The 22,417-nt window shown below is 43.6% G+C and overlaps 13 non-coding genes across 13 annotated transcripts; all 13 read left to right on the top strand.

Moving 5' to 3' along the window:
* The first annotated feature begins 182 nt into the window (after window positions 1–182).
* Window positions 183–254, top strand: TRNAG-UCC (transfer RNA glycine (anticodon UCC)). The gene has a single exon. It is a non-coding gene; the product is annotated as a tRNA-Gly (tRNA).
* Window positions 255–1,787: 1,533 nt separating this feature from the next.
* Window positions 1,788–1,859, top strand: TRNAG-CCC (transfer RNA glycine (anticodon CCC)). Its single transcript has one exon. It is a non-coding gene; the product is annotated as a tRNA-Gly (tRNA).
* A 1,512-nt stretch (window positions 1,860–3,371) lies between these two features.
* On the top strand, window positions 3,372–3,443 carry TRNAG-UCC (transfer RNA glycine (anticodon UCC)). The gene has a single exon. It is a non-coding gene; the product is annotated as a tRNA-Gly (tRNA).
* Window positions 3,444–4,976: 1,533 nt separating this feature from the next.
* TRNAG-CCC (transfer RNA glycine (anticodon CCC)) lies at window positions 4,977–5,048 on the top strand. The gene has a single exon. It is a non-coding gene; the product is annotated as a tRNA-Gly (tRNA).
* A 1,522-nt stretch (window positions 5,049–6,570) lies between these two features.
* On the top strand, window positions 6,571–6,642 carry TRNAG-UCC (transfer RNA glycine (anticodon UCC)). Its single transcript has one exon. It is a non-coding gene; the product is annotated as a tRNA-Gly (tRNA).
* Window positions 6,643–8,171: 1,529 nt separating this feature from the next.
* Window positions 8,172–8,243, top strand: TRNAG-CCC (transfer RNA glycine (anticodon CCC)). Its single transcript has one exon. It is a non-coding gene; the product is annotated as a tRNA-Gly (tRNA).
* A 1,512-nt stretch (window positions 8,244–9,755) lies between these two features.
* On the top strand, window positions 9,756–9,827 carry TRNAG-UCC (transfer RNA glycine (anticodon UCC)). Its single transcript has one exon. It is a non-coding gene; the product is annotated as a tRNA-Gly (tRNA).
* Window positions 9,828–12,950: 3,123 nt separating this feature from the next.
* Window positions 12,951–13,022, top strand: TRNAG-UCC (transfer RNA glycine (anticodon UCC)). The gene has a single exon. It is a non-coding gene; the product is annotated as a tRNA-Gly (tRNA).
* Window positions 13,023–14,555: 1,533 nt separating this feature from the next.
* Window positions 14,556–14,627, top strand: TRNAG-CCC (transfer RNA glycine (anticodon CCC)). Its single transcript has one exon. It is a non-coding gene; the product is annotated as a tRNA-Gly (tRNA).
* A 1,512-nt stretch (window positions 14,628–16,139) lies between these two features.
* TRNAG-UCC (transfer RNA glycine (anticodon UCC)) lies at window positions 16,140–16,211 on the top strand. The gene has a single exon. It is a non-coding gene; the product is annotated as a tRNA-Gly (tRNA).
* Window positions 16,212–17,744: 1,533 nt separating this feature from the next.
* On the top strand, window positions 17,745–17,816 carry TRNAG-CCC (transfer RNA glycine (anticodon CCC)). Its single transcript has one exon. It is a non-coding gene; the product is annotated as a tRNA-Gly (tRNA).
* A 1,512-nt stretch (window positions 17,817–19,328) lies between these two features.
* TRNAG-UCC (transfer RNA glycine (anticodon UCC)) lies at window positions 19,329–19,400 on the top strand. The gene has a single exon. It is a non-coding gene; the product is annotated as a tRNA-Gly (tRNA).
* Window positions 19,401–20,933: 1,533 nt separating this feature from the next.
* TRNAG-CCC (transfer RNA glycine (anticodon CCC)) lies at window positions 20,934–21,005 on the top strand. The gene has a single exon. It is a non-coding gene; the product is annotated as a tRNA-Gly (tRNA).
* Window positions 21,006–22,417: the final 1,412 nt, after the last annotated feature.

Below are 22,417 nucleotides of genomic sequence, written 5' to 3'. Positions count from 1 at the left end.
TTCCATTCTTCTCTTCTGCACAGCTTTGTCCTTAGTTTCAATCCCAGTTCCTTACCCTCTACAAAAACTTTCTATTGCTTTTCATGTTGGTATCTAAACCAAATGCACCATTGAAGCTGGTGCATGATAGTCATTGAACTCAGGGTCCTAATGTTTAGAACCGAGAGCGCAAAGATCAGAGGGCGTTGGTGGTATAGTGGTGAGCATAGCTGCCTTCCAAGCAGTTGACCCGGGTTCGATTCCCGGCCAACGCAGTACAAATACTTATATATTCTGCAAGCAGGATATATTTTAAAGCAACATTTCACAAAATGGTAATATAATTAAGAGGTTAATCAGCCATTATATAAAAAATAAACAAATATGTAGGCAAGCATTTCGATCGCCCCTTCTGCTATATTCATTGTCCTAATATATGATAAGTTTCATAAAGCAGAGTCACCACTCACATGTACTGGTAAAAAAATATGTTACAGTGGGCAGACAATGAAAGGGCTGAGGCCCGACCAGACATTTTAACTCCAGCATCTCTATGTTAAAAAGCATTTCCTAGGCAATATTTAGCCTCTGAAAAAAATATGCAAGGTCCAGCAATAAATCTGGCAAAAGTCCCCAACATTTTGTGCATACTTGTGCCCTCACCTGAATGTAGCACCACCTTGTAGCCGTCGGAGGTAACTGCAGCTCACAAAATGTTTCATCAGAGGGCAAGTTTAGAGGAATCCAAAAGGCAGATGTCCATGGAAAGAGCCTCCGACTGCAGCAGGAAGTTTGGATGCTTCAAATTTGCATAGCTTCCAGTCCAACGTCCTCTCATGTACCGAACGCTCCCAAACGCTCTAAAGCCTTATACCGGCAAGCCCTCACCGGGTAGATCTCTGGCTCCCAGGAAAAGCCAAATACTGAGCATGCAAGCACTAGGATCACAGAGAGAGAGAGAGACAGAGAGCGTCGGAGAGCTGTTGTCTTGTTAAAGGCCTGAAACGGCTAGTGCCTAAGAGGGTCTGGACTTTCAGTTGTGACTGATTGTGAGAGGGGAAGATAAAGATTTTCTGCACCCAGCATGCCTTGCGATATACTTAGGCAAATGAGGTGAGAGCCCGACCAATCCCACGTCACTTCTCTGAATGCCTCCTCATCTGCATAAAGAGAACACTTTCACAAAGGAGCAGAGTGGCGCAGCGGAAGCGTGCTGGGCCCATAACCCAGAGGTCGATGGATCGAAACCATCCTCTGCTAATTTTGCTTGATTTTCCTTCCAAGGACCAAGCTGTCATTTCCACATAGCCAGAAAGGAAAAGTGCAAGCTTGTGCCAGCTATGTGAGAAAAGACTTCTCAACTATTCGTGTCTGTGTAATACAAGAGTGATCGTGAAAGGTACAACCCTGTACTTTGAAAGTAAAGACACACAATTATAACCATAAATGACTGACTGGTGGGAGCTTCACACAACTTTCTGGGCATGCTTTGAATTTCATTCTTCCCTTTTTGTTCTGCTCTTATCTATCTCCTGGGCATTTCATGGAATGTTCTCTTTCTCTTCCCTGCTTTGCTTCCCATGCTGCCTATATATGCTCATTTCTACTATTTGTACTGTTGCTTTTCATTTCTTCTCTTCTGCACAACTTTGTCCTTGGTTTCAATCCCCAGTTCCTTACCCTCTGCAAAAAACGTTCTACTGCTTCTCATGTTGGTATCTAAACCAAATGCACCATTGAAGCTGGTGCAAGATAGTCATTGATTTCTGCAACGTAATATTTAGAACCGAGAGCTAACACATCAGAGGGCGTTGGTGGTATAGTGGTGAGCATAGCTGCTTCCCAAGCAGTTGACCCGGGTTCGATTCCCGGCCAACGCACTGAAAATACTTATATATTCTGCAAGCAGGATATATTGTAATGCAACATGTCACAAAATGGAAATTTCACGAACAGATTAATCAGCCATATATAAAAAAATAAACAAATACGTGGGCAAACATCTCAATCGCACCTTCTGCTACATACATTGTCCTAATATATGATAAGTTTCATAAAGCAGAGTCACAACACACATGTGCTGGTAATAAATTTGTTACAGTGGGCAAGCAATGGAAGGGCTGAGGCCCGACCAGACATTGTAACTCCAGCATCTCTATGTTAAAAAGCATTTCTAGGCAATATCTAGCCTCTGAAAAAATATGCAAGATCCACCGATAAATCTGGCAAAAGTCCCTAACATTTTGTGCATACTTGTGCTCTCACCTGAATGTAGCGCCACCTTGTAGCTGTCGAAGGAAACTGCTGCTCACAAAATGTTTTATCAGAAGGCAAGTTGAGAGGAATCCAAGAGTCAGATGTCCATGGAAAGAACCACTCACTGAAGCAGGAATGTTGGAGGCTTCATATTCGCATAGTTTCCTGTCCAACGTCCACAACGCTCCCAAACGCTCAAAAGCCTCACACCGGGCAAGCCCTCACCGGGTATATCTCTGGCTCCAAGGTAAAGCCAAATCCTGAGCATGCTAGTGCTAGGATCACAGAGCGAGAGAGAGATGGTTCAAGAGCTACTGTCTTGATAAAGGCCTGAAACGGCTAGTGCCTAAGAGTGTCTGACTTTCAGTTATGACTGATTGTGAGAGGGGAAGATGAAGTTTTTCTGCACCCAGCATGCCTTGGGATATACTTATGCAAATGAGGTGAGAGCCAGACCAATCCCATGCTACTCTGCCTAATGCTCCTTATCTGCATAAAAAGAACACTTTCACAACGGAGCAGAGTGGCGCAGCGGAAGCGTGCTGGGCCCATAACCCAGAGGTCGATGGATCGAAACCATCCTCTGCTAATTTTGCTTGATTTTACTTCCAAGGACCAAGCTGTCATTTCCACGCTACCAGCAAGGAAAAGCGCAAGCTTGTGCCAGCTATGTGAGAAAAGACTTCTCAACTATCTGTGTCTGCTGAAATACAAGAGAGGGATCGTCAAAAGCTCCACACTGTACTTTGAAAGTAAAGGCACACAATAATAAGCATGAATGACTGGTGGGACCTTCAAACACTTTTATGTGGAGGCTTTGAATTTCATTCTTCCCTTTTTTGTTCTGCTCTTATCTATCTCCTGGGCATTTCATGGAATGTTCTCTATTTCTCTTCCCTGCTTTGCTTCCCATGCTGCCTCTATGTGTTCATATCTATTATTTGTATTGCTGCTTTCCATTCTTCTCTTCTGCACAGCTTTGTCCTTGGTTTCAATCCCAGTTCCTTACCTTCTACAAAAACTTTCTATTGCTTTTCATGTTGGTATCTAAACCAAATGCACCATTGAAGCTGGTGCATGATAGTCATTGAACTCAGGGTCCTAATGTTTAGAACCGAGAGCGCAAAGATCTGAGGGCGTTGGTGGTATAGTGGTGAGCATAGCTGCCTTCCAAGCAGTTGACCCGGGTTCGATTCCCGGCCAACGCAATACAAATACTTATATATTCTGCAAGCAGGATATATTTTAAAGCAACATTTCACAAAATGGTAATATAATTAAGAGGTTAATCAGCCATTATATAAAAAATAAACAAATATGTAGGCAAGCATTTCGATCGCCCCTTCTGCTATATTCATTGTCCTAATATATGATAAGTTTCATAAAGCAGTGTCACCACTCACATGTAGTGGTAAAAAAATATGTTACAGTGGGCAGACAATGAAAGGGCTGAGGCCCAACCAGACATTTTAACTCCAGCATCTCTATGTTAAAAAGCATTTCCTAGGCAATATTTAGCCTCTGAAAAAAATATGCAAGATCCAGCAATAAATCTGGCAAAAGTCCCCAACATTTTGTGCATACTTGTGCCCTCACCTGAATGTAGCACCACCTTGTAGCCGTCGGAGGTAACTGCAGCTCACAAAATGTTTCATCAGAGGGCAAGTTTAGAGGAATCCAAAAGGCAGATGTCCATGGAAAGAGCCTCCGACTGCAGCAGGAAGTTTGGATGCTTCAAATTTGCATAGCTTCCAGTCCAACGTCCTCTCATGTACCGAACGCTCCCAAACGCTCTAAAGCCTTATACCGGCAAGCCCTCACCGGGTAGATCTCTGGCTCCCAGGAAAAGCCAAATACTGAGCATGCAAGCACTAGGATCACAGAGAGAGAGAGAGACAGAGAGCGTCGGAGAGCTGTTGTCTTGTTAAAGGCCTGAAACGGCTAGTGCCTAAGAGGGTCTGGACTTTCAGTTGTGACTGATTGTGAGAGGGGAAGATAAAGATTTTCTGCACCCAGCATGCCTTGCGATATACTTAGGCAAATGAGGTGAGAGCCCGACCAATCCCACGTCACTTCTCTGAATGCCTCCTCATCTGCATAAAGAGAACACTTTCACAAAGGAGCAGAGTGGCGCAGCGGAAGCGTGCTGGGCCCATAACCCAGAGGTCGATGGATCGAAACCATCCTCTGCTAATTTTGCTTGATTTTCCTTCCAAGGACCAAGCTGTCATTTCCACATAGCCAGAAAGGAAAAGTGCAAGCTTGTGCCAGCTATGTGAGAAAAGACTTCTCAACTATTCATGTCTGTGTAATACAAGAGTGATCGTGAAAGGTACAACCCTGTACTTTGAAAGTAAAGACACACAATTATAACCATAAATGACTGACTGGTGGGAGCTTCACACAACTTTCTGGGCATGCTTTGAATTTCATTCTTCCCTTTTTGTTCTGCTCTTATCTATCTCCTGGGCATTTCATGGAATGTTCTCTTTCTCTTCCCTGCTTTGCTTCCCATGCTGCCTATATATGCTCATTTCTACTATTTGTACTGTTGCTTTTCATTTCTTCTCTTCTGCACAACTTTGTCCTTGGTTTCAATCCCCAGTTCCTTACCCTCTGCAAAAAACGTTCTACTGCTTCTCATGTTGGTATCTAAACCAAATGCACCATTGAAGCTGGTGCAAGATAGTCATTGATTTCTGCAACGTAATATTTAGAACCGAGAGCTAACACATCAGAGGGCGTTGGTGGTATAGTGGTGAGCATAGCTGCTTCCCAAGCAGTTGACCCGGGTTCGATTCCCGGCCAACGCACTGAAAATACTTATATATTCTGCAAGCAGGATATATTGTAATGCAACATGTCACAAAATGGAAATTTCACGAACAGATTAATCAGCCATATATAAAAAAATAAACAAATACGTGGGCAAACATCTCAATCGCACCTTCTGCTACATACATTGTCCTAATATATGATAAGTTTCATAAAGCAGAGTCACAACACACATGTGCTGGTAATAAATTTGTTACAGTGGGCAAACAATGGAAGGGCTGAGGCCCGACCAGACATTGTAACTCCAGCATCTCTATGTTAAAAAGCATTTCTAGGCAATATCTAGCCTCTGAAAAAATATGCAAGATCCACCGATAAATCTGGCAAAAGTCCCTAACATTTTGTGCATACTTGTGCTCTCACCTGAATGTAGCGCCACCTTGTAGCTGTCGAAGGAAACTGCTGCTCACAAAATGTTTTATCAGAAGGCAAGTTGAGAGGAATCCAAGAGTCAGATGTCCATGGAAAGAACCACTCACTGAAGCAGGAATGTTGGAGGCTTCATATTCGCATAGTTTCCTGTCCAACGTCCACTCACGTCCCGAACGCTCCCAAACGCTCAAAAGCCTCACACCGGGCAAGCCCTCACCGGGTATATCTCTGGCTCCAAGGTAAAGCCAAATCCTGAGCATGCTAGTGCTAGGATCACAGAGCGAGAGAGAGATGGTTCAAGAGCTACTGTCTTGATAAAGGCCTGAAACGGCTAGTGCCTAAGAGTGTCTGACTTTCAGTTATTACTGATTGTGAGAGGGGAAGATGAAGTTTTTCTGCACCCAGCATGCCTTGGGATATACTTATGCAAATGAGGTGAGAGCCAGACCAATCCCATGCTACTCTGCCTAATGCTCCTTATCTGCATAAAAAGAACACTTTCACAACGGAGCAGAGTGGCGCAGCGGAAGCGTGCTGGGCCCATAACCCAGAGGTCGATGGATCGAAACCATCCTCTGCTAATTTTGCTTGATTTTACTTCCAAGGACCAAGCTGTCATTTCCACGCTACCAGCAAGGAAAAGCGCAAGCTTGTGCCAGCTATGTGAGAAAAGACTTCTCAACTATCTGTGTCTGCTGAAATACAAGAGAGGGATCGTCAAAAGCTCCACACTGTACTTTGAAAGTAAAGGCACACAATAATAAGCATGAATGACTGGTGGGACCTTCAAACACTTTTATGTGGAGGCTTTGAATTTCATTCTTCCCTTTTTTGTTCTGCTCTTATCTATCTCCTGGGCATTTCATGGAATGTTCTCTATTTCTCTTCCCTGCTTTGCTTCCCATGCTGCCTCTATGTGTTCATATCTATTATTTGTATTGCTGCTTTCCATTCTTCTCTTCTGCACAGCTTTGTCCTTGGTTTCAATCCCAGTTCCTTACCCTCTACAAAAACTTTCTATTGCTTTTCATGTTGGTATCTAAACCAAATGCACCATTGAAGCTGGTGCATGATAGTCATTGAACTCAGGGTCCTAATGTTTAGAACCGAGAGCACAAAGATCAGAGGGCGTTGGTGGTATAGTGGTGAGCATAGCTGCCTTCCAAGCAGTTGACCCGGGTTCGATTCCCGGCCAACGCAGTACAAATACTTATATATTCTGCAAGCAGGATATATTTTAAAGCAACATTTCACAAAATGGTAATATAATTAAGAGGTTAATCAGCCATTATATAAAAAATAAACAAATATGTAGGCAAGCATTTCGATCGCCCCTTCTGCTATATTCATTGTCCTAATATATGATAAGTTTCATAAAGCAGAGTCACCACTCACATGTACTGGTAAAAAAATATGTTACAGTGGGCAGACAATGAAAGGGCTGAGGCCCGACCAGACATTTTAACTCCAGCATCTCTATGTTAAAAAGCATTTCCTAGGCAATATTTAGCCTCTGAAAAAAATATGCAAGGTCCAGCAATAAATCTGGCAAAAGTCCCCAACATTTTGTGCATACTTGTGCCCTCACCTGAATGTAGCACCACCTTGTAGCCGTCGGAGGTAACTGCAGCTCACAAAATGTTTCATCAGAGGGCAAGTTTAGAGGAATCCAAAAGGCAGATGTCCATGGAAAGAGCCTCCGACTGCAGCAGGAAGTTTGGATGCTTCAAATTTGCATAGCTTCCAGTCCAACGTCCTCTCATGTACCGAACGCTCCCAAACGCTCTAAAGCCTTATACCGGCAAGCCCTCACCGGGTAGATCTCTGGCTCCCAGGAAAAGCCAAATACTGAGCATGCAAGCACTAGAATCACAGAGAGAGAGAGAGACAGAGAGCGTCGGAGAGCTGTTGTCTTGTTAAAGGCCTGAAACGGCTAGTGAATAAGAGGGTCTGGACTTTCAGTTGTGACTGATTGTGAGAGGGGAAGATAAAGATTTTCTGCACCCAGCATGCCTTGCGATATACTTAGGCAAATGAGGTGAGAGCCCGACCAATCCCACGTCACTTCTCTGAATGCCTCCTCATCTGCATAAACAGAACACTTTCACAAAGGAGCAGAGTGGCGCAGCGGAAGCGTGCTGGGCCCATAACCCAGAGGTCGATGGATCGAAACCATCCTCTGCTAATTTTGCTTGATTTTCCTTCCAAGGACCAAGCTGTCATTTCCACATAGCCAGAAAGGAAAAGTGCAAGCTTGTACCAGCTATGTGAGAAAAGACTTCTCAACTATTCGTGTCTGTGTAATACAAGAGTGATCGTGAAAGGTACAACCCTGTACTTTGAAAGTAAAGACACACAATTATAACCATAAATGACTGGTGGGAGCTTCACACAACTTTCTGGGCATGCTTTGAATTTCATTCTTCCCTTTTTGTTCTGCTCTTATCTATCTCCCGGGCATTTCATGGAATGTTCTCTTTCTCTTCCCTGCTTTGCTTCCCATGCTGCCTATATATGCTCATTTCTACTATTTGTACTGTTGCTTTTCATTTCTTCTCTTCTGCACAACTTTGTCCTTGGTTTCAATCCCCAGTTCCTTACCCTCTGCAAAAAACGTTCTACTGCTTCTCATGTTGGTATCTAAACCAAATGCACCATTGAAGCTGGTGCAAGATAGTCATTGATTTCTGCAACGTAATATTTAGAACCGAGAGCTAACACATCAGAGGGCGTTGGTGGTATAGTGGTGAGCATAGCTGCTTCCCAAGCAGTTGACCCGGGTTCGATTCCCGGCCAACGCACTGAAAATACTTATATATTCTGCAAGCAGGATATATTGTAATGCAACATGTCACAAAATGGAAATTTCACGAACAGATTAATCAGCCATATATAAAAAAATAAACAAATACGTGGGCAAACATCTCAATCGCACCTTCTGCTACATACATTGTCCTAATATATGATAAGTTTCATAAAGCAGAGTCACAACACACATGTGCTGGTAATAAATTTGTTACAGTGGGCAAACAATGGAAGGGCTGAGGCCCGACCAGACATTGTAACTCCAGCATCTCTATGTTAAAAAGCATTTCTAGGCAATATCTAGCCTCTGAAAAAATATGCAAGATCCACCGATAAATCTGGCAAAAGTCCCTAACATTTTGTGCATACTTGTGCTCTCACCTGAATGTAGCGCCACCTTGTAGCTGTCGAAGGAAACTGCTGCTCACAAAATGTTTTATCAGAAGGCAAGTTGAGAGGAATCCAAGAGTCAGATGTCCATGGAAAGAACCACTCACTGAAGCAGGAATGTTGGAGGCTTCATATTCGCATAGTTTCCTGTCCAACGTCCCGAACGCTCCCAAACGCTCAAAAGCCTCACACCGGGCAAGCCCTCACCGGGTATATCTCTGGCTCCAAGGTAAAGCCAAATCCTGAGCATGCTAGTGCTAGGATCACAGAGCGAGAGAGAGATGGTTCAAGAGCTACTGTCTTGATAAAGGCCTGAAACGGCTAGTGCCTAAGAGTGTCTGACTTTCAGTTATTACTGATTGTGAGAGGGGAAGATGAAGTTTTTCTGCACCCAGCATGCCTTGGGATATACTTATGCAAATGAGGTGAGAGCCAGACCAATCCCATGCTACTCTGCCTAATGCTCCTTATCTGCATAAAAAGAACACTTTCACAACGGAGCAGAGTGGCGCAGCGGAAGCGTGCTGGGCCCATAACCCAGAGGTCGATGGATCGAAACCATCCTCTGCTAATTTTGCTTGATTTTACTTCCAAGGACCAAGCTGTCATTTCCACGCTACCAGCAAGGAAAAGCACAAGCTTGTGCCAGCTATGTGAGAAAAGACTTCTCAACTATCTGTGTCTGCTGAAATACAAGAGAGGGATCGTCAAAAGCTCCACACTGTACTTTGAAAGTAAAGGCACACAATAATAAGCATGAATGACTGGTGGGACCTTCAAACACTTTTATGTGGAGGCTTTGAATTTCATTCTTCCCTTTTTTGTTCTGCTCTTATCTATCTCCTGGGCATTTCATGGAATGTTCTCTATTTCTCTTCCCTGCTTTGCTTCCCATGCTGCCTCTATGTGTTCATATCTATTATTTGTATTGCTGCTTTCCATTCTTCTCTTCTGCACAGCTTTGTCCTTGGTTTCAATCCCAGTTCCTTACCCTCTACAAAAACTTTCTATTGCTTTTCATGTTGGTATCTAAACCAAATGCACCATTGAAGCTGGTGCATGATAGTCATTGAACTCAGGGTCCTAATGTTTAGAACCGAGAGCACAAAGATCAGAGGGCGTTGGTGGTATAGTGGTGAGCATAGCTGCCTTCCAAGCAGTTGACCCGGGTTCGATTCCCGGCCAACGCAGTACAAATACTTATATATTCTGCAAGCAGGATATATTTTAAAGCAACATTTCACAAAATGGTAATATAATTAAGAGGTTAATCAGCCATTATATAAAAAATAAACAAATATGTAGGCAAGCATTTCGATCGCCCCTTCTGCTATATTCATTGTCCTAATATATGATAAGTTTCATAAAGCAGAGTCACCACTCACATGTACTGGTAAAAAAATATGTTACAGTGGGCAGACAATGAAAGGGCTGAGGCCCGACCAGACATTTTAACTCCAGCATCTCTATGTTAAAAAGCATTTCCTAGGCAATATTTAGCCTCTGAAAAAAATATGCAAGATCCAGCAATAAATCTGGCAAAAGTCCCCAACATTTTGTGCATACTTGTGCCCTCACCTGAATGTAGCACCACCTTGTAGCCGTCGGAGGTAACTGCAGCTCACAAAATGTTTCATCAGAGGGCAAGTTTAGAGGAATCCAAAAGGCAGATGTCCATGGAAAGAGCCTCCGACTGCAGCAGGAAGTTTGGATGCTTCAAATTTGCATAGCTTCCAGTCCAACATCCTCTCATGTACCGAACGCTCCCAAACGCTCTAAAGCCTTATACCGGCAAGCCCTCACCGGGTAGATCTCTGGCTCCCAGGTAAAGCCAAATACTGAGCATGCAAGCACTAGGATCACAGAGATAGAGAGAGACAGAGAGCGTCGGAGAGCTGTTGTCTTGTTAAAGGCCTGAAACGGCTAGTGAATAAGAGGGTCTGGACTTTCAGTTGTGACTGATTGTGAGAGGGGAAGATAAAGATTTTCTGCACCCAGCATGCCTTGCGATATACTTAGGCAAATGAGGTGAGAGCCCGACCAATCCCACGTCACTTCTCTGAATGCCTCCTCATCTGCATAAACAGAACACTTTCACAAAGGAGCAGAGTGGCACAGCGGAAGCGTGCTGGGCCCATAACCCAGAGGTCGATGGATCGAAACCATCCTCTGCTAATTTTGCTTGATTTTCCTTCCAAGGACCAAGCTGTCATTTCCACATAGCCAGAAAGGAAAAGTGCAAGCTTGTACCAGCTATGTGAGAAAAGACTTCTCAACTATTCGTGTCTGTGTAATACAAGAGTGATCGTGAAAGGTACAACCCTGTACTTTGAAAGTAAAGACACACAATTATAACCATAAATGACTGGTGGGAGCTTCACACAACTTTCTGGGCATGCTTTGAATTTCATTCTTCCCTTTTTGTTCTGCTCTTATCTATCTCCTGGGCATTTCATGGAATGTTCTCTTTCTCTTCCCTGCTTTGCTTCCCATGCTGCCTATATATGCTCATTTCTACTATTTGTACTGTTGCTTTTCATTTCTTCTCTTCTGCACAACTTTGTCCTTGGTTTCAATCCCCAGTTCCTTACCCTCTGCAAAAAACGTTCTACTGCTTCTCATGTTGGTATCTAAACCAAATGCACCATTGAAGCTGGTGCAAGATAGTCATTGATTTCTGCAACGTAATATTTAGAACCGAGAGCTAACACATCAGAGGGTGTTGGTGGTATAGTGGTGAGCATAGCTGCTTCCCAAGCAGTTGACCCGGGTTCGATTCCCGGCCAACGCACTGAAAATACTTATATATTCTGCAAGCAGGATATATTGTAATGCAACATGTCACAAAATGGAAATTTCACGAACAGATTAATCAGCCATATATAAAAAAATAAACAAATACGTGGGCAAACATCTCAATCGCACCTTCTGCTACATACATTGTCCTAATATATGATAAGTTTCATAAAGCAGAGTCACAACACACATGTGCTGGTAATAAATTTGTTACAGTGGGCAAACAATGGAAGGGCTGAGGCCCGACCAGACATTGTAACTCCAGCATCTCTATGTTAAAAAGCATTTCTAGGCAATATCTAGCCTCTGAAAAAATATGCAAGATCCACCGATAAATCTGGCAAAAGTCCCTAACATTTTGTGCATACTTGTGCTCTCACCTGAATGTAGCGCCACCTTGTAGCTGTCGAAGGAAACTGCTGCTCACAAAATGTTTTATCAGAAGGCAAGTTGAGAGGAATCCAAGAGTCAGATGTCCATGGAAAGAACCACTCCCTGAAGCAGGAATGTTGGAGGCTTCATATTCGCATAGTTTCCTGTCCAACGTCCACTCACGTCCCGAACGCTCCCAAACGCTCAAAAGCCTCACACCGGGCAAGCCCTCACCGGGTATATCTCTGGCTCCAAGGTAAAGCCAAATCCTGAGCATGCTAGTGCTAGGATCACAGAGCGAGAGAGAGATGGTTCAAGAGCTACTGTCTTGATAAAGGCCTGAAACGGCTAGTGCCTAAGAGTGTCTGACTTTCAGTTATGACTGATTGTGAGAGGGGAAGATGAAGTTTTTCTGCACCCAGCATGCCTTGGGATATACTTATGCAAATGAGGTGAGAGCCAGACCAATCCCATGCTACTCTGCCTAATGCTCCTTATCTGCATAAAAAGAACACTTTCACAACGGAGCAGAGTGGCGCAGCGGAAGCGTGCTGGGCCCATAACCCAGAGGTCGATGGATCGAAACCATCCTCTGCTAATTTTGCTTGATTTTACTTCCAAGGACCAAGCTGTCATTTCCACGCTACCAGCAAGGAAAAGCGCAAGCTTGTGCCAGCTATGTGAGAAAAGACTTCTCAACTATCTGTGTCTGCTGAAATACAAGAGAGGGATCGTCAAAGGCTCCACACTGTACTTTGAAAGTAAAGGCACACAATAATAAGCATGAATGACTGGTGGGACCTTCAAACACTTTTATGTGGAGGCTTTGAATTTCATTCTTCCCTTTTTTGTTCTGCTCTTATCTATCTCCTGGGCATTTCATGGAATGTTCTCTATTTCTCTTCCCTGCTTTGCTTCCCATGCTGCCTCTATGTGTTCATATCTATTATTTGTATTGCTGCTTTCCATTCTTCTCTTCTGCACAGCTTTGTCCTTGGTTTCAATCCCAGTTCCTTACCCTCTACAAAAACTTTCTATTGCTTTTCATGTTGGTATCTAAACCAAATGCACCATTGAAGCTGGTGCATGATAGTCATTGAACTCAGGGTCCTAATGTTTAGAACCGAGAGCGCAAAGATCAGAGGGCGTTGGTGGTATAGTGGTGAGCATAGCTGCCTTCCAAGCAGTTGACCCGGGTTCGATTCCCGGCCAACGCAGTACAAATACTTATATATTCTGCAAGCAGGATATATTTTAAAGCAACATTTCACAAAATGGTAATATAATTAAGAGGTTAATCAGCCATTATATAAAAAATAAACAAATATGTAGGCAAGCATTTCGATCGCCCCTTCTGCTATATTCATTGTCCTAATATATGATAAGTTTCATAAAGCAGAGTCACCACTCACATGTACTGGTAAAAAAATATGTTACAGTGGGCAGACAATGAAAGGGCTGAGGCCCAACCAGACATTTTAACTCCAGCATCTCTATGTTAAAAAGCATTTCCTAGGCAATATTTAGCCTCTGAAAAAAATATGCAAGATCCAGCAATAAATCTGGCAAAAGTCCCCAACATTTTGTGCATACTTGTGCCCTCACCTGAATGTAGCACCACCTTGTAGCCGTCGGAGGTAACTGCAGCTCACAAAATGTTTCATCAGAGGGCAAGTTTAGAGGAATCCAAAAGGCAGATGTCCATGGAAAGAGCCTCCGACTGCAGCAGGAAGTTTGGATGCTTCAAATTTGCATAGCTTCCAGTCCAACGTCCTCTCATGTACCGAACACTCCCAAACGCTCTAAAGCCTTATACCGGCAAGCCCTCACCGGGTAGATCTCTGGCTCCCAGGAAAAGCCAAATACTGAGCATGCAAGCACTAGGATCACAGAGAGAGAGAGAGACAGAGAGCGTCGGAGAGCTGTTGTCTTGTTAAAGGCCTGAAACGGCTAGTGCCTAAGAGGGTCTGGACTTTCAGTTGTGACTGATTGTGAGAGGGGAAGATAAAGATTTTCTGCACCCAGCATGCCTTGCGATATACTTAGGCAAATGAGGTGAGAGCCCGACCAATCCCACGTCACTTCTCTGAATGCCTCCTCATCTGCATAAAGAGAACACTTTCACAAAGGAGCAGAGTGGCGCAGCGGAAGCGTGCTGGGCCCATAACCCAGAGGTCGATGGATCGAAACCATCCTCTGCTAATTTTGCTTGATTTTCCTTCCAAGGACCAAGCTGTCATTTCCACATAGCCAGAAAGGAAAAGTGCAAGCTTGTGCCAGCTATGTGAGAAAAGACTTCTCAACTATTCGTGTCTGTGTAATACAAGAGTGATCGTGAAAGGTACAACCCTGTACTTTGAAAGTAAAGACACACAATTATAACCATAAATGACTGACTGGTGGGAGCTTCACACAACTTTCTGGGCATGCTTTGAATTTCATTCTTCCCTTTTTGTTCTGCTCTTATATATCTCCTGGGCATTTCATGGAATGTTCTCTTTCTCTTCCCTGCTTTGCTTCCCATGCTGCCTATATATGCTCATTTCTACTATTTGTACTGTTGCTTTTCATTTCTTCTCTTCTGCACAACTTTGTCCTTGGTTTCAATCCCCAGTTCCTTACCCTCTGCAAAAAACGTTCTACTGCTTCTCATGTTGGTATCTAAACCAAATGCACCATTGAAGCTGGTGCAAGATAGTCATTGATTTCTGCAACGTAATATTTAGAACCGAGAGCTAACACATCAGAGGGCGTTGGTGGTATAGTGGTGAGCATAGCTGCTTCCCAAGCAGTTGACCCGGGTTCGATTCCCGGCCAACGCACTGAAAATACTTATATATTCTGCAAGCAGGATATATTGTAATGCAACATGTCACAAAATGGAAATTTCACGAACAGATTAATCAGCCATATATAAAAAAATAAACAAATACGTGGGCAAACATCTCAATCGCACCTTCTGCTACATACATTGTCCTAATATATGATAAGTTTCATAAAGCAGAGTCACAACACACATGTGCTGGTAATAAATTTGTTACAGTGGGCAAACAATGGAAGGGCTGAGGCCCGACCAGACATTGTAACTCCAGCATCTCTATGTTAAAAAGCATTTCTAGGCAATATCTAGCCTCTGAAAAAATATGCAAGATCCACCGATAAATCTGGCAAAAGTCCCTAACATTTTGTGCATACTTGTGCTCTCACCTGAATGTAGCGCCACCTTGTAGCTGTCGAAGGAAACTGCTGCTCACAAAATGTTTTATCAGAAGGCAAGTTGAGAGGAATCCAAGAGTCAGATGTCCATGGAAAGAACCACTCACTGAAGCAGGAATGTTGGAGGCTTCATATTCGCATAGTTTCCTGTCCAACGTCCACAACGCTCCCAAACGCTCAAAAGCCTCACACCGGGCAAGCCCTCACCGGGTATATCTCTGGCTCCAAGGTAAAGCCAAATCCTGAGCATGCTAGTGCTAGGATCACAGAGCGAGAGAGAGATGGTTCAAGAGCTACTGTCTTGATAAAGGCCTGAAACGGCTAGTGCCTAAGAGTGTCTGACTTTCAGTTATTACTGATTGTGAGAGGGGAAGATGAAGTTTTTCTGCACCCAGCATGCCTTGGGATATACTTATGCAAATGAGGTGAGAGCCAGACCAATCCCATGCTACTCTGCCTAATGCTCCTTATCTGCATAAAAAGAACACTTTCACAACGGAGCAGAGTGGCGCAGCGGAAGCGTGCTGGGCCCATAACCCAGAGGTCGATGGATCGAAACCATCCTCTGCTAATTTTGCTTGATTTTACTTCCAAGGACCAAGCTGTCATTTCCACGCTACCAGCAAGGAAAAGCGCAAGCTTGTGCCAGCTATGTGAGAAAAGACTTCTCAACTATCTGTGTCTGCTGAAATACAAGAGAGGGATCGTCAAAAGCTCCACACTGTACTTTGAAAGTAAAGGCACACAATAATAAGCATGAATGACTGGTGGGACCTTCAAACACTTTTATGTGGAGGCTTTGAATTTCATTCTTCCCTTTTTTGTTCTGCTCTTATCTATCTCCTGGGCATTTCATGGAATGTTCTCTATTTCTCTTCCCTGCTTTGCTTCCCATGCTGCCTCTATGTGTTCATATCTATTATTTGTATTGCTGCTTTCCATTCTTCTCTTCTGCACAGCTTTGTCCTTGGTTTCAATCCCAGTTCCTTACCCTCTACAAAAACTTTCTATTGCTTTTCATGTTGGTATCTAAACCAAATGCACCATTGAAGCTGGTGCATGATAGTCATTGAACTCAGGGTCCTAATGTTTAGAACCGAGAGCACAAAGATCAGAGGGCGTTGGTGGTATAGTGGTGAGCATAGCTGCCTTCCAAGCAGTTGACCCGGGTTCGATTCCCGGCCAACGCAGTACAAATACTTATATATCCTGCAAGCAGGATATATTTTAAAGCAACATTTCACAAAATGGTAATATAATTAAGAGGTTAATCAGCCATTATATAAAAAATAAACAAATATGTAGGCAAGCATTTCGATCGCCCCTTCTGCTATATTCATTGTCCTAATATATGATAAGTTTCATAAAGCAGAGTCACCACTCACATGTACTGGTAAAAAAATATGTTACAGTGGGCAGACAATGAAAGGGCTGAGGCCCGACCAGACATTTTAACTCCAGCATCTCTATGTTAAAAAGCATTTCCTAGGCAATATTTAGCCTCTGAAAAAAATATGCAAGGTCCAGCAATAAATCTGGCAAAAGTCCCCAACATTTTGTGCATACTTGTGCCCTCACCTGAATGTAGCACCACCTTGTAGCCGTCGGAGGTAACTGCAGCTCACAAAATGTTTCATCAGAGGGCAAGTTTAGAGGAATCCAAAAGGCAGATGTCCATGGAAAGAGCCTCCGACTGCAGCAGGAAGTTTGGATGCTTCAAATTTGCATAGCTTCCAGTCCAACGTCCTCTCATGTACCGAACGCTCCCAAACGCTCTAAAGCCTTATACCGGCAAGCCCTCACCGGGTAGATCTCTGGCTCCCAGGAAAAGCCAAATACTGAGCATGCAAGCACTAGGATCACAGAGAGAGAGAGAGACAGAGAGCGTCGGAGAGCTGTTGTCTTGTTAAAGGCCTGAAACGGCTAGTGCCTAAGAGGGTCTGGACTTTCAGTTGTGACTGATTGTGAGAGGGGAAGATAAAGATTTTCTGCACCCAGCATGCCTTGCGATATACTTAGGCAAATGAGGTGAGAGCCCGACCAATCCCACGTCACTTCTCTGAATGCCTCCTCATCTGCATAAAGAGAACACTTTCACAAAGGAGCAGAGTGGCGCAGCGGAAGCGTGCTGGGCCCATAACCCAGAGGTCGATGGATCGAAACCATCCTCTGCTAATTTTGCTTGATTTTCCTTCCAAGGACCAAGCTGTCATTTCCACATAGCCAGAAAGGAAAAGTGCAAGCTTGTGCCAGCTATGTGAGAAAAGACTTCTCAACTATTCGTGTCTGTGTAATACAAGAGTGATCGTGAAAGGTACAACCCTGTACTTTGAAAGTAAAGACACACAATTATAACCATAAATGACTGACTGGTGGGAGCTTCACACAACTTTCTGGGCATGCTTTGAATTTCATTCTTCCCTTTTTGTTCTGCTCTTATATATCTCCTGGGCATTTCATGGAATGTTCTCTTTCTCTTCCCTGCTTTGCTTCCCATGCTGCCTATATATGCTCATTTCTACTATTTGTACTGTTGCTTTTCATTTCTTCTCTTCTGCACAACTTTGTCCTTGGTTTCAATCCCCAGTTCCTTACCCTCTGCAAAAAACGTTCTACTGCTTCTCATGTTGGTATCTAAACCAAATGCACCATTGAAGCTGGTGCAAGATAGTCATTGATTTCTGCAACGTAATATTTAGAACCGAGAGCTAACACATCAGAGGGCGTTGGTGGTATAGTGGTGAGCATAGCTGCTTCCCAAGCAGTTGACCCGGGTTCGATTCCCGGCCAACGCACTGAAAATACTTATATATTCTGCAAGCAGGATATATTGTAATGCAACATGTCACAAAATGGAAATTTCACGAACAGATTAATCAGCCATATATAAAAAAATAAACAAATACGTGGGCAAACATCTCAATCGCACCTTCTGCTACATACATTGTCCTAATATATGATAAGTTTCATAAAGCAGAGTCACAACACACATGTGCTGGTAATAAATTTGTTACAGTGGGCAAACAATGGAAGGGCTGAGGCCCGACCAGACATTGTAACTCCAGCATCTCTATGTTAAAAAGCATTTCTAGGCAATATCTAGCCTCTGAAAAAATATGCAAGATCCACCGATAAATCTGGCAAAAGTCCCTAACATTTTGTGCATACTTGTGCTCTCACCTGAATGTAGCGCCACCTTGTAGCTGTCGAAGGAAACTGCTGCTCACAAAATGTTTTATCAGAAGGCAAGTTGAGAGGAATCCAAGAGTCAGATGTCCATGGAAAGAACCACTCACTGAAGCAGGAATGTTGGAGGCTTCATATTCGCATAGTTTCCTGTCCAACGTCCACAACGCTCCCAAACGCTCAAAAGCCTCACACCGGGCAAGCCCTCACCGGGTATATCTCTGGCTCCAAGGTAAAGCCAAATCCTGAGCATGCTAGTGCTAGGATCACAGAGCGAGAGAGAGATGGTTCAAGAGCTACTGTCTTGATAAAGGCCTGAAACGGCTAGTGCCTAAGAGTGTCTGACTTTCAGTTATTACTGATTGTGAGAGGGGAAGATGAAGTTTTTCTGCACCCAGCATGCCTTGGGATATACTTATGCAAATGAGGTGAGAGCCAGACCAATCCCATGCTACTCTGCCTAATGCTCCTTATCTGCATAAAAAGAACACTTTCACAACGGAGCAGAGTGGCGCAGCGGAAGCGTGCTGGGCCCATAACCCAGAGGTCGATGGATCGAAACCATCCTCTGCTAATTTTGCTTGATTTTACTTCCAAGGACCAAGCTGTCATTTCCACGCTACCAGCAAGGAAAAGCGCAAGCTTGTGCCAGCTATGTGAGAAAAGACTTCTCAACTATCTGTGTCTGCTGAAATACAAGAGAGGGATCGTCAAAAGCTCCACACTGTACTTTGAAAGTAAAGGCACACAATAATAAGCATGAATGACTGGTGGGACCTTCAAACACTTTTATGTGGAGGCTTTGAATTTCATTCTTCCCTTTTTTGTTCTGCTCTTATCTATCTCCTGGGCATTTCATGGAATGTTCTCTATTTCTCTTCCCTGCTTTGCTTCCCATGCTGCCTCTATGTGTTCATATCTATTATTTGTATTGCTGCTTTCCATTCTTCTCTTCTGCACAGCTTTGTCCTTGGTTTCAATCCCAGTTCCTTACCCTCTACAAAAACTTTCTATTGCTTTTCATGTTGGTATCTAAACCAAATGCACCATTGAAGCTGGTGCATGATAGTCATTGAACTCAGGGTCCTAATGTTTAGAACCGAGAGCACAAAGATCAGAGGGCGTTGGTGGTATAGTGGTGAGCATAGCTGCCTTCCAAGCAGTTGACCCGGGTTCGATTCCCGGCCAACGCAGTACAAATACTTATATATCCTGCAAGCAGGATATATTTTAAAGCAACATTTCACAAAATGGTAATATAATTAAGAGGTTAATCAGCCATTATATAAAAAATAAACAAATATGTAGGCAAGCATTTCGATCGCCCCTTCTGCTATATTCATTGTCCTAATATATGATAAGTTTCATAAAGCAGAGTCACCACTCACATGTACTGGTAAAAAAATATGTTACAGTGGGCAGACAATGAAAGGGCTGAGGCCCGACCAGACATTTTAACTCCAGCATCTCTATGTTAAAAAGCATTTCCTAGGCAATATTTAGCCTCTGAAAAAAATATGCAAGGTCCAGCAATAAATCTGGCAAAAGTCCCCAACATTTTGTGCATACTTGTGCCCTCACCTGAATGTAGCACCACCTTGTAGCCGTCGGAGGTAACTGCAGCTCACAAAATGTTTCATCAGAGGGCAAGTTTAGAGGAATCCAAAAGGCAGATGTCCATGGAAAGAGCCTCCGACTGCAGCAGGAAGTTTGGATGCTTCAAATTTGCATAGCTTCCAGTCCAACGTCCTCTCATGTACCGAACGCTCCCAAACGCTCTAAAGCCTTATACCGGCAAGCCCTCACCGGGTAGATCTCTGGCTCCCAGGAAAAGCCAAATACTGAGCATGCAAGCACTAGGATCACAGAGAGAGAGAGAGACAGAGAGCGTCGGAGAGCTGTTGTCTTGTTAAAGGCCTGAAACGGCTAGTGAATAAGAGGGTCTGGACTTTCAGTTGTGACTGATTGTGAGAGGGGAAGATAAAGATTTTCTGCACCCAGCATGCCTTGCGATATACTTAGGCAAATGAGGTGAGAGCCCGACCAATCCCACGTCACTTCTCTGAATGCCTCCTCATCTGCATAAACAGAACACTTTCACAAAGGAGCAGAGTGGCGCAGCGGAAGCGTGCTGGGCCCATAACCCAGAGGTCGATGGATCGAAACCATCCTCTGCTAATTTTGCTTGATTTTCCTTCCAAGGACCAAGCTGTCATTTCCACATAGCCAGAAAGGAAAAGTGCAAGCTTGTACCAGCTATGTGAGAAAAGACTTCTCAACTATTCGTGTCTGTGTAATACAAGAGTGATCGTGAAAGGTACAACCCTGTACTTTGAAAGTAAAGACACACAATTATAACCATAAATGACTGACTGGTGGGAGCTTCACACAACTTTCTGGGCATGCTTTGAATTTCATTCTTCCCTTTTTGTTCTGCTCTTATATATCTCCTGGGCATTTCATGGAATGTTCTCTTTCTCTTCCCTGCTTTGCTTCCCATGCTGCCTATATATGCTCATTTCTACTATTTGTACTGTTGCTTTTCATTTCTTCTCTTCTGCACAACTTTGTCCTTGGTTTCAATCCCCAGTTCCTTACCCTCTGCAAAAAACGTTCTACTGCTTCTCATGTTGGTATCTAAACCAAATGCACCATTGAAGCTGGTGCAAGATAGTCATTGATTTCTGCAACGTAATATTTAGAACCGAGAGCTAACACATCAGAGGGCGTTGGTGGTATAGTGGTGAGCATAGCTGCTTCCCAAGCAGTTGACCCGGGTTCGATTCCCGGCCAACGCACTGAAAATACTTATATATTCTGCAAGCAGGATATATTGTAATGCAACATGTCACAAAATGGAAATTTCACGAACAGATTAATCAGCCATATATAAAAAAATAAACAAATACGTGGGCAAACATCTCAATCGCACCTTCTGCTACATACATTGTCCTAATATATGATAAGTTTCATAAAGCAGAGTCACAACACACATGTGCTGGTAATAAATTTGTTACAGTGGGCAAACAATGGAAGGGCTGAGGCCCGACCAGACATTGTAACTCCAGCATCTCTATGTTAAAAAGCATTTCTAGGCAATATCTAGCCTCTGAAAAAATATGCAAGATCCACCGATAAATCTGGCAAAAGTCCCTAACATTTTGTGCATACTTGTGCTCTCACCTGAATGTAGCGCCACCTTGTAGCTGTCGAAGGAAACTGCTGCTCACAAAATGTTTTATCAGAAGGCAAGTTGAGAGGAATCCAAGAGTCAGATGTCCATGGAAAGAACCACTCACTGAAGCAGGAATGTTGGAGGCTTCATATTCGCATAGTTTCCTGTCCAACGTCCACAACGCTCCCAAACGCTCAAAAGCCTCGCCCTCACCGGGTATATCTCTGGCTCCAAGGTAAAGCCAAATCCTGAGCATGCTAGTGCTAGGATCACAGAGCGAGAGAGAGATGGTTCAAGAGCTACTGTCTTGATAAAGGCCTGAAACGGCTAGTGCCTAAGAGTGTCTGACTTTCAGTTATGACTGATTGTGAGAGGGGAAGATGAAGTTTTTCTGCACCCAGCATGCCTTGGGATATACTTATGCAAATGAGGTGAGAGCCAGACCAATCCCATGCTACTCTGCCTAATGCTCCTTATCTGCATAAAAAGAACACTTTCACAACGGAGCAGAGTGGCGCAGCGGAAGCGTGCTGGGCCCATAACCCAGAGGTCGATGGATCGAAACCATCCTCTGCTAATTTTGCTTGATTTTACTTCCAAGGACCAAGCTGTCATTTCCACGCTACCAGCAAGGAAAAGCGCAAGCTTGTGCCAGCTATGTGAGAAAAGACTTCTCAACTATCTGTGTCTGCTGAAATACAAGAGAGGGATCGTCAAAGGCTCCACACTGTACTTTGAAAGTAAAGGCACACAATAATAAGCATGAATGACTGGTGGGACCTTCAAACACTTTTATGTGGAGGCTTTGAATTTCATTCTTCCCTTTTTTGTTCTGCTCTTATCTATCTCCTGGGCATTTCATGGAATGTTCTCTATTTCTCTTCCCTGCTTTGCTTCCCATGCTGCCTCTATGTGTTCATATCTATTATTTGTATTGCTGCTTTCCATTCTTCTCTTCTGCACAGCTTTGTCCTTGGTTTCAATCCCAGTTCCTTACCCTCTACAAAAACTTTCTATTGCTTTTCATGTTGGTAT

The sequence above is a fragment of the Lissotriton vulgaris genome, chromosome 9, assembly GCF_964263255.1.
Source record: "Lissotriton vulgaris chromosome 9, aLisVul1.2, whole genome shotgun sequence".
Taxonomy (NCBI): Eukaryota; Metazoa; Chordata; class Amphibia; order Caudata; family Salamandridae; genus Lissotriton; species Lissotriton vulgaris.
Note: the sequence above shows the minus strand (reverse complement) of the source record. Positions and strands in the feature narration are given on the sequence as shown.